The sequence below is a fragment of the Elephantulus edwardii genome, unplaced genomic scaffold (assembly GCF_000299155.1).
Source record: "Elephantulus edwardii isolate Elephantulus edwardi_28Jun2011 unplaced genomic scaffold, EleEdw1.0 scaffold00418, whole genome shotgun sequence".
NCBI lineage: Eukaryota > Metazoa > Chordata > Mammalia > Macroscelidea > Macroscelididae > Elephantulus > Elephantulus edwardii.
In genome coordinates this window covers 562301-574380 of record NW_006400168.1, presented here as the reverse complement: position 1 = coordinate 574380, position 12080 = coordinate 562301, and positions in this window count along the sequence as shown.

The following is a 12080-nucleotide window of genomic DNA, read 5'->3' as shown; positions in this document are numbered from 1 at the left end:
CCCTTCCAAGCATGATGTCCTTCCCCAAGAACCATTCCCTCCTGGCCACATGCCCAAAGTATATGAGACAGTGCATCAAAATCCTACCCTCCAAGGAGAAACTTGGTTTCATCCTCTCCAAGACAGATTTTTTTTTCTTTCTTTCTTGGCAGTCCATGGTATATTCAAGCCTCTTCTCCAGCACCACAATCCAAATCCAGCATTGATTCTTCTTACACCATTGTTAGTCATTGTCCAGCTCTCTGATACACAGCAAGTAATTGTGAAGACCGTGGATTGGATCAAGCCTGACTTAGTCTCTAGCTGACATTGTTGCTTCTTAGTACAATTTACTGTCTCTGAAAACCTAATGGAGGGTCAGCTAGGAATAGGCTCCAAATCCATAGTACAAAACAATAGCAACAATCAACCCTATTGTGTATTATCTTTCCCTTCACTCAACTTATCTCTTAAGGTCTCAGGTCTTATCTATTTTGCCAGACCATGTTGACTGCTTCAAGGTTTTCAGAGGCAGTAAGTCTCACAGGAGGGGATTGTTCATCTTTCTCCTATGGAACAGCTGGTAGGTTCAAACCACAGTTCCTTACCACGGAGCCAGAAGGTTAATCCTGGGCCCAGGAGCACCTGCGCCCAGAGAGAGGCCTTGTGAAGGTCTCAGTTCTAGAGCAGGCTCTGGTTGGTCTTCTACCAGCTGATGTTCTCAAGACTGCGCCTGATGCCCCAGCTCTGTCCTATGCACTGAGGCTATTCTCCTGCTCACTTCTGATCTTCAGGTGCCATAAGTCCCAGAGGATCTAAGGCTGGCAGGGACCCCAGACACATGGCTGGCCCCAGCAAATGAGGGAGTAACTACTCCTAAAATATCTGGGAGGGGGCAGGGGATTGGAAAAGCTGAGAGAGCTGAGATGGCAGGCTGTGCATAGTCCCTGGGGGGTCAGCAGGCCAGCCCCACGCACACCCTGCCACACGCACCCTGGAAAAAGCCTGTCAGTGGGACTGCAAATACCCCAGGGTCTAGTCCCCCCACCCGGGCTGGCTCAGGCCTCCTCTCCAGGTCAGAGGGAGAAAAATAACAAAATGAGGAGAAAATAAGCTGTTTGGCTGTGGTGTGAGCAGGAATATCCATGCAGAGCTGCCCACCACTCACCCTTACTCACTCTTTCCACACCCAGCCAGGGCGCCCAGCATGAGACAGACCACCCCCCTGCCCCCTCCCCCGTCTGGGCTAAAAGCAGATGCTGGTGAGCTAGCAGCAGGTTATAAATATGCCCAGGGAACTGCCGCCAACTCGCTGCCTTGTCATCCCTTGGGAGGGTGTGGGGTGAGGTGGCTTCTGGGGAGGAGCCAGGGCTGCCCTGTTCTCCTGGGGCAGGAGGAAGTGGGGCTTCCAGGAGGCTACTGTTCCCCCCCCCATCATTTCCAAGAGGAAGCAGTCCTCCCTCCTCCATTTCCCTGGACATTTGCTCCTCTGCTCAGTGGTAAGGTCCCTAAGTCAGGGCTAGAAACTCATAATGTAGTAGCCCAAGGCCACCCTGTGCCACCCTGCAGCCCAGAGCCACTTCTCTGCTTCATATCCATTTACTCTCAGTTAAACTGAAGGCTTTGCAGTCATTCAGCAAGCTCTTACTGTCAGCCTGATGAGTGCCAGGTCCTGTGCACAGTTGACATTAGGTGTTAGTCAAGTACAACTCATTGAGACTCTGTGCACAACAGACCTGAATCCTGTCCTATCCTGAGCCATCCTCATCATCTCTGATACACGTGAGCCCATTCCTGTAGTCATCATGTCAATCCATCTCACTGGGGGTCTTCCTCTTTCACTGACCCTTCACCCTTCCAACTATGATATCCCTAGAGAGAGCCTCCTAGCAACATGTCCGAAGTATGAGAGATGAAGCTTCATCATCCTCGCTTCCAAGGAGCACTCTGGCTGTCCTTTTTCCAAGACATAATCTAGTCATTCTTTTGGCAGCCCATAAAATATTCAGTGCTCTTCTCCAACACCACAATTCAAAGGCATCAGTTCTTCTCTTGTCATTCATTGTCCAGATCTCAGATGTATAGTAAGTAATTGAAAACACCATGGCCTGAATCAGGCACACCTTAGTCTTCAAACTGACATAATTGTTCTTCAGTATTTTGGAGAAGACCCTGACAGCAGACTTGCCCAAAGCAATATGTCTTCTAATCTCCCAATTGCTGTTGATTGTAGATCAAGGTAAGATGACATTATTGACAGTTTGAATTCTTTCTCCATCTATCATGATGTTGCCTATTGACCCAGTGGTGAGGACCTTTGTTTTCTTAATGCTAAGCTGCATACACACGGACACATGCACACTCAGAATTCTGCTGCCATTTTTGTGTACACCTTCCAACCCCTCTTAAGAGCCTCTTTAATTTGGCAATCTCATCCAGAAACTTCAGGCTCCTGGTTCTGCCTGTGACTGGTTTGTATGTGCTGGGGAGGGAGGACATCCAACATTCCTGCTTTCTTTCCTGCCCTGATTAATGGAGGAGTCTTCACCCCTCTCTGGCCAATCATACCCATGTAGATGCCTTCTCAGTAAGAAAGAGTTGCTCTGTGGGATGCTGGTGGGCACCTGCTCAGTCACCCAGAGCCTCTAGTCTCCCAGCTATTTGTCAAGTAGGTACCAAGCTGGGCAAGCAAGGGCAGTGCCACCCTGAGAAGCTTTCAACTCTACTTGCCAAAGATTGAAGGCCTCCCTCTTCCCTATTAATCCTCCTCGGAAGTAAAGGGACTGTTCCTGGAGGCCCCTCAGCCCTATTGTGGCCCCTCGCCCTCCTCGCCTGGCGTCTAATTAACTCCTCCTGCCCCTGGTTTTGTGTGCCCCCCTTACCCCACCTTGTCGGCCCCGCCCCTCCGCTTGGCCTCCTCCCCCCCACGGACATTCCAGCCCGGCCGGGCCAGTGTGCCAGGGCAACCACAGCCGGACCAAGGCCTAATCCCCCCGCCGCCTGGCTGGGTTGGGGGAGCCCCACTCACCTCCCCGCTCTCTGGGGGCTGCTCGGCTCTGCTGTGGCTGAGACACACAATCAGGACAAAGGCGCAGCCCCCAGGGGGCTAACTCAGCCTTCACGCCCAGGTTGTGCAGCATTTGGGGAGTTTAATGAATTGTCCATCACGCCTTTCAGAGCCCGCCCGTCAGCCTGGATTAATCTTCGGAGCCCTGGTGGGGTAGGAGACACTAAGCCTGTATTTATTACTCTCCCATTGTCACTAATTGAGGTAATTATCTGTGACTCTGGCCTGGCCAACAATGCAGCATTCACTCCTGGGACCTCTGTGGGCCCAGCTCCCACTCTGGGCACCAATCCTCCCTCCCCTCCTCTTGCAAACCCGCCAAGGGCTAAGTTGGGCCCTGGAGCATGTTGGGAAAGTGGACAACGTCCCAAGGGAGCAATTCCCTCAACAAGTGTCTCCCACAGCTGTTACCATGGAATTGCCACCAGGCAGGTATGGTCCCATCTAAGAAGGTGAGAAAAGAAGACAGTCTCTGTTGGGGTACAGGTCTGACTGGCAGAACCCCCAGGCCGTGGAAAGTTTGCTTCTGAGGTCTTTGGTCTTCTGAACTCCTCAGATCCTTACTCCAGGGACTAGGCACCAGGCTCTCATAAGACCCTTCTGCGGACCCACCCTCATTCTCTGTAGCCTCTAGGACCCCAGGGTATGGGGATACCTTATCCCATCCCAGGTCTGCTCTGAAGAGGTCACTTTATCAGGGCTGTTAGAGTGGCTATGGAGATGATGAAGGAGATTGGGGAAGAGAACAGGAGAGGGCTTGTCAGTGTGCTCAGGAGAACAGCAAAGGAGTCATCATGAGAGGCATTCTCAGGGCTCACATTAATGTGGCCACGCAGAAAACCACAGACGGAAAGTTGGATTTAGAGAGGTGAGCAGTGTCAAAGAGGAGATTCCATAGGGAGACAGTGAGGTGTGTGTGTGTGTGTGTGTGTGTGTGTGTGTGTGACTGAAAGAGATTTGGGCCGAATTAGACTGCAGCCTCCTTAAAGGCAGGGACTGTGTGTCTTGGTCACTGAAGTTTTCCTAAAAACCTAACATTGTACCCGGCACTTAGTGGGCATTTAATAATTTCTTGTTAAAGGAATGAATGGACAGATGAGGTGTTGGAGATCTGCTTGTTCTTCTCTTCCACAATTATCTTTGTGTTCTTCAGTTGCTCTCAGGATCTACTGGAAGGCGGTCTCGGTCATCCTGGGGCATTTCTTGCATGGGCACTTCACCCTCTGGAAACGCTAAGGACCCTGGCAGAGCACAGTTGGAACAGCGCCACCTTGTGGCACCTATTGGGAGCGCTCCAAATCTCAGTAAGAAGACAGGATTATCCCTGGAAAGGGTGATGAAGGAATGTAACACTCTTGTTGTTATGTACCATCGAGTCAGGATGAACTCAGAGACTATAAGTCGCACGGGAGGAAATTTGCCATCATTCCGCCTAGGGGCAGATAGTGTATTCAAACTGCCTGCCTTTGGCTTGGCAGTATGACTGCCATTATGCTGCTACCAGAACTCCCAACTCACACTTGTTATGTGCCATTGAGTTGACTCTGACTCATAGCGATCCTCTGTACAAAAGCTCTGAGCTCTCCTCTGCTTAAACCACTTTCATCATTTCTTTTTTAATTTTTCAATTTTTTTTTTTAGTTTCATCATCTCTGACACAACTACCTCTGTTACTCTGAGTCAATCCATCTCATCCATGGTACTCCTCTCCTGTTCTGTCCCTCCACCCTCCCAAGCATGACGTTCCTCTCCAAGGACTGGTCTCTCCTTGTAACATGCCCAAAGTATGTAAGATAGAGCTTCAAAATAATTGCTTCCAAGGAGCAGCCTGGTTTCACCCTCTCTAGGAGGAATATGCTTGTTCTTGTAGTAATTCATGGCATATTCAATACAAAGATTCTCACGACTGAATCAATTGGCAGCATCACGATGAAGAGATTGAGATTGTTAACAGCTTCAGTTTGCTTGACTCTACAATGAACATTCTTGGTAACAGCAGCCAGGAAGTCAAAAGTTGAATTGCACTGGAAAAGTCTGCTGTCAGGGACCTCTCAAGAGCACTGAAGAGCAATGATGTCAATGTGAAGACAAAGGTGCGCCTGATGCAGGCCACAGTCTTCGCAATTACTTGCAATGTATCAGAAAGCTGGGCAATGACTAGTGATGAGAGAAGGAGCTGTGGTGCTGGAGAAGAGTATTGAATATACTATAGACTGGTAGGAGAATAAACAGGTTCATCCTGGAGAGCGTGAAACCAGGCTGCTCCTTGGAGACAAGGATTCTGAAGCTCTGTCTGACACACTTTGGACATGTTGCAAGAAGAACATCATGCTTGGGAAGGTGGAGGGACAGTGCAAGAGAGGAAGACCTACGATTGAGATGGAGTGACTGGAGTAATGGAGGTGGGTGTGTCAGAGACAATAAGATTGGTTTAGGATAGAGCAGAGCCCAGAGCTATTGTACATAGGTTTGCTATGAGTCACAAGTGACTCACAGAACATAACAACAACAACAGCTCCACAACTCAAAGACACCAAACATCTTCTGTCATCCTTAGTCATTGTCCAGATCTCTGATGCATAACAAGTAATTGCAAAGGCCATGGCCTGGATCAGGCATATCTTAGTCTCCAGACTGACATCATTGCTCTTCAGTACTCTGGTGAGGTCCATGACAGCAGATTTTCCCAATGCAATTTGTCTTTTGATTTTTCTGGCTACTGGTACCAAGACTGTTGATTGTGGAGCTAAGCAAACTGAAGCTGTTAACAATCTCAATCTCTTCGTCTATCATGATGCTTCCAGTTGGCCTAGTTGTGAGAATCTTTGTTTTCCTAATGTTGAGTTTCAATCTATATTGAAGGCTACAGTCCTTAACCTCAGGTCACATTAGATGGCATTACATATGACATTGCATCAAAATGCCAATTTTTCTGTGGCACAATTTATCATTTGTTCCTTCCAGCAACATTTGCTAAGAGTTTGCTTCATGCCAAATATGTAGGGGACACGGAGCACAATCAGAACTTCTTATTCAAGATGTTAAGCAAGTTAGGTGCTAACTGAGAGGCTGGAAGTTTTAGCCCACCCAGAATCTATGCAGAACTAACTAAGACATAGTACCCTGTTCCCCCAAAATTAAAACCCAGAAGGTCTTATGGAGCAGTTCTACTTTGTTTCACGGGGTCCCTATGAGTCCTATAAAACTCCTTTATGGAGATCTGGTGGCTTAGAAGCAAGAAGGTGCACTGCGCTGCAATCTCAAAGGCACATGGTTCAAGTCGACCCGCTGCTCCATGAGAGAAAGATAGACTATCTCCTCCCCTGCAATTAACTGCCTCCAAAAACCAGCTGGAGGATCTGCTATGGGTAGGTTCCAACTGTATGGTACACAACAGCAAAAACTATGAGTCCAAATAACTCAGTGGCACCTAGCAACAACCTCTGAGTTATTAACTTATTGTCCATCTGAGGATTTCACAAGTTAGCAAGACCAATAAGTACCATAATCAAGCAGCAGAAGGAAAGGGGGGGAAAATAAAATTCTATAGAGGAAAAGACTTGAATATTTACTGCTTAAAAACTGTTTATAAACAAACAAACAAACAAAAAAACCAAAAACACACACACACACACACACACACACACACACACACACACACCCCTCCCACAAACAAACTCTGTTTCTCACCTTCCTTTCAGTTCTTACCAAACATTTTCTCCTTGCTTTCCAAAGTCCATGATTTCTCTCTCACACACCCTTCCAGAATTCCTTCCCTCTCTGTCACCAGGGCCTTTTATGCTCAGTAAAGTTCGTGCACTTTCCCACCTCTCTACTTTCGAACATACCCTAGTAGACACAGCTCCTCTATACTCTCTTCCTTCCCTCAAAGATCCCTTCTTCCTTGAAGACTCCTCTAATTTCCCTTGAAAATGACCTTGTTTTCTGTATTTTTGAGATCCTAAAGCATCTTCTTGGTAGGGCTTTCATTAACAGCACATATTGCCGGTCCCGTTGATGGTTGAATATTACTCCCTTCATAAGCTTTCTGTTGCATGAAGAAATGGGCTCTGTGTTTTCCTCATCTTGGCATCTTTTAAATCACTAGTATAACACACATCATATGCCCCCATTAAGTGGATGATGATCATAAATAGTAGATGAATGGATGAACAGGTGGACTGGTAAATGGATATATGGATGAATGGCTGCTTGGATTGTTGTTTAATGGTTGAACATTTGTTGAATGGATGATTGGATAGATGGTGATGGAATGGATCGTGAATGAATAATTGGATGGATGGATGGATAGATGACTGATTGGGATAGATATGTCTGTCTGTATGTATGTTTAGATGAATGAGAGTATGGATAGACGAACATGTGGATTGATAGATGAAGCATTTTTTTTTCTAAAAGAACTCACAAAAGGCTATGTATTACCAGGGACTTTTAAAGGAGGTAGCTTACCTCACACTAGGACAGACAGAGAAGGAAACCATATCTATACCAAAGCTTCTTTCACTCGCTTGTGTGCTCTAATATGTGCCCCAAAGGCCTGGGTGTGTTTACAATCCCCAGAAAGTAATCTGGGAGCTGTTCCTTTCTTCATACTTCCTTGACCCTCTGGAAATGACTCCATTAATATATATTGTGCTAGATTGCCAACATTGTAATGAGCCGGTGGGTTTTCTGTTCTATATCCTTTCCTCTGTCACAAACACACCCTAGACTGAAGGCAGGAAGCATCTCTCAGACCCTCTTATGTCCCTAGTGTGTGTCATACGTGCTTAATGGCCGAGTACACAAATGAATTACAGTATGGACATTCTGATTCTCTTCCACATAGACACATTTTGCACACACTCACATTCAGTGATCTCTCCTAGTTCTCTCCTCAATCACATACACATTAACCCTTGACCCAGAACTTCACTAAAGACCCAGAGTTTATGATCTGATTTCTGGTTCTTTTACCCATTTCTGACTGGAAGTCTCTGGGTCCTTTGACAGTCTGAAAGAGTAGATTCCTAATTCCTCCAAAACCATAGAAACTGGGCCCCATGTGAGGTAGATTCTTCCTGGGGAAGAACCTAACAACTGGTAGGATAATAGGGCTTTGGACTAATCTGAGAGCTTTTCTCCCAATCTGACCAAAGCCTCCAGGGTCTGCTGCCTTTAGTCCTAACCTGTGAGGCTGTCCCGGGATGGGGGATGGTTATGGCCTGTCTCAAGGCTGGCTGGCAGGCAGACACAGCCAGATTTAGAAGTCATTTTCACAGCAGGGAGCCTCCAACTTCCCACCCACAAGGCCCTGTAGTCTGAGATATGGCTCACCAGGATCTGGCCCCCAGACCAGGTGGCTCCTCCCCTTTTCCTCTCTCTTTATTTCTCCCAAAAACTTTCAACCGGGGGCTGACTCCATCTACAGGTAAAAATGGGAGGAGGTCCTGGGCTGAAGGTGAGGGCAAGTGAAGAACGTGATGCTCTGACACTTAACCATTCTGTGTTCCCAGTAGGGAGCCCTGGTGGCCTAATCTATAGAGTATTTTGCTGAGGATGAAAAGTCTGTGTCTCTAGCGGTTCAAACCCATCAATGGCTTCTCAAGAGAAAGATGGACACTCTTCTCCCATTACAGCCTCTGAGAGACCCAACAGAGGAGGGTTGCTATGAATTTGAACTGACTCTATGGTAGTGAATTTGAACTGGTGTTTATGTTTCCGGTACGACATTCGCCACTTCCAGGAATGTTCATCTCCACCCAGAGCACCTTTCTCTTTCTGACCTGGCCTGCTGTTGTTCTTTCTCCCCTATTTCCTCCACCTCTCTTTCCTATCCTGCTACCAGTTGAGAATACTGGTGAACTAGCTGTTATTACTGTCACCCTCAAGAGAACTAATAATTGTGGCTAAAACATAATATTCCCAACAACTCTATACGAAAAACACGATTAATAACTCCATTTTACAACTGAATACACTGATGCACAAAAAGGGTAAGTACTTTGTCCAAGGTCACACAGCTAGTATGAGATAGAGCCACAACTTGAGTCCTCAGGTTCCATGATTTCTACATACTACCCTAGTTCTATGCAGATACTGGCAGTGTGAGTAAGCTCTTGGAAACTGACTTCTGCTTGCTCATCCTTAAAGGGGTCCAGACAGCCTGGTGAAGCCCCTGTGTACAGTAGCCCTCCACCCCACCAGCCTCATAGTCCTGGGCCCCCCAGGGTTAAAGCAAAATCCAAGGCAGATCCTCTCATCTGTACCCAGGACTTCCTGAGTGGTGATCTATCTTTATCTCAGGCCCAGAGGACAGAGCCGCACACTCCTCAATTAAACCAAGCTGATCACAACTGGGCCTCAGTCACTTACACCTTACCTTCAACAACTTCCCTGAAGGCACCCTAAACCTCAGTCAAACCAGACCTTTTGTCAATTCCCTAAATGCATCCTACTTTCCTACACCTATGCCTTTGCATTTGCTGTTTCTTCCATCTAGACTGCCCCTTCTCCAAATTCTTACATGCCACTTCCTCCGTATAGTCTTCCCTGCTCTCATTAAACCATTACAGTCTTGTCCATTTGCCCTCCTACAGTGCTGGGCATGCCGTCATGATGTGTGTGTTTTCATCTTTCTCTATCATAAACCGCCCTAGACCATTGTCAGACAGGCCTCACTTCCATCCGGAAGCCCAACCCTGTTTAGTTCCTAGTAGGTGATCAGTAGATGCTCTGGAGTCAGAACTGAGTCTGTAGGTGGAAGGGAGACAGACCTCAAGAACCTTTGATCTTTGGCCAAAGTGACTCCTACTTCCTTAGAGCTAACGGGAAACCTTTCAGTCTGGGTTTCTTACAGGTTCTGCAAAGGACCTTCCTGGGTGGGTGGCTCTGGCAGATGGTCTGCGCTCTAGTTCAGAACGCTAAAGAACACAGTCCCTCTGCTCTCCCTTACCACCAACTGAACTAAGGCCAACTAGTTCGGTTCCGGGTCCCAGTGGCCTCTTAGGCAGCCCTGACCCACTTTCTGTCCTGTCCAGAACCTCTCCTGGTTCGGATGGAGAGTGACGTCGAGATAATTGAGGACTAAAACCGTCAGTGGTTTGAGAGTGGGGCTGGGGAGCTGAACGCTGAGCGGGGAGTCGCTGGACGGTGGGGGTGGGGATGGGGGGCAGAGGCCGAGCTAGGGGTCGGAGCAGCACCTGGAGACCGAGTCTGGGCAAAGCCCCCGCGCCTGCCCAGCCAGTGGCTAAATTTACCCAGGCTGACTCAGCCTTTGCCAGGAATGGGGGGTGGGGGGAAGTGCGCCAGGGCAGCGAGAGAAACCGGCGAAGGTGGGGGAGCAAAGAAGAGTCAGAGCTAGGGGAGACAGGGGCGGGCCTGGAGTTTCCATCAAAGAAAGGAGTCCACCTCCCCACGGAGAGGAGCGGGGAAGGAGCCCGGAGCACAGAGGGTGGAGCATTTGGGGAAAGGGTCGGGGAAAGAGGAAGGCACCAAGTCTGGAGCAAAAGGGAAGCTTAGATTTATTGAGCGCCTACTGTGTGCCAGGCACTGTGCTAGGCGCTTTTTACATACATTATCTCATCAAATCCTCACAACAACCCTGCGAGGTAGGTGCTTATAAACCCTCATTTGACATATGAGGAAACTGAGGCTCAAGGAGGTGAAGTGATTTAGCCATTGTCACATGGCTACTAAATGGCAAAGACAGGTGTGTCCAGGATGGAAGAGAAAAGGTATTTCAGTGTCTGGGTCTTCAGTCGGTCGGCTTGGATGAAAACAGAGAGGGGCGGGGCGCGCTTCCTAACGGGCGCTCCCGGCAGCGCACGGCTGGGCGCACGACTGGCGCGCAGAGACTAGGAATCGCCGATTAATTGTAGGGGGTGAGGGACTCGAAACTAGCAACCGGGGAAATCCGCGACCTGCGCGCGCCCCACAGTGGCTACAGTGAGTATCACACCCCACACCTCAAAGCTTGGGACCAGCCTCTCCTTCCCTGCCTCGCTGATTAAGAAGCAGAAACGAGCGACTTTCTCAGAGTTCTTTCAGGTGGACGATGCCACCTGGCAAATCGTGGTAACGTTCCGGAGCAACGTTAAGAAACACTGGGGAAGAGGAAAAAGAGAAGGCTTTGCGAGGTCCCAGGATTCCATCCAGCCCTGCCCTGGGAACCCTCAAAACCGAGACTGGCGTCCTTTGCGTGCCTCCTCAGCTCTGAACAAACACAGACCTGAAGGTCTTAACTGAAGGTGACTACAGGTGATACGGAGTTTCCCCAGGGTCCATCAGGCTCTGTTCTCAACTCTTTTCCTTGGGCTGTAGAAGGAAGGCCTTCTAAAAGAGTTCAAAATATCAGAGATAAAAAGATAGGCCTTGGAACGCCTTTGTTTTACACACTAGGAAACCTAGACGTCTGGGAAGGGGCAGTAACTGGCCTAAAGTCACGGAGCAAGTCAGTGGCAGAAGTGAGATAGAAACCAGTTACATGTGACAGAGTGAACCCTCTTTCTGTTTTGTTTTGTTGTTTTTTTGTTTTTGTTTTTGTTTTGTTTTGTTGGGGTTTTTTTTCTCTTTCTGGAGCCTTCAGGACCCTTTGCACTTCCACCCAAAGCCTCTCTGTCACCAGTCCGTCCAGTTCTCCACGGCTTGTCTTCAGCCTCTCCAGCACTTTCTCCCTTCTACCTAGAAGCTCTGCCCTGGGTGTCTGCCATCCCTACTCTCATAAGGAATCGAGGCCTGTTTGCTCAGCTCCACAGCTACTACTGAATACCATGACCTCCTCAGTCATGTACCCGGGATGTGGAGGGCTTTAAAGTCTACTTGCTTCATCTTCACCTCTGCTGAAAAAGGAACAGTAAATAAATAAACGGGCAAATGGCCCCTGTTCTCTCATTTGGGCAAATTCTACTCCAGGTTCAGGAAAGGGAGGGGCAATGGTGCAGGGACAAGAGAAGCGGAAGGAGAGATAGTGGGAAAGAAGAGAATGGGTGGGACCCAGGATGGATTGAGGAGCATAACTCCGACAAGAGATCTC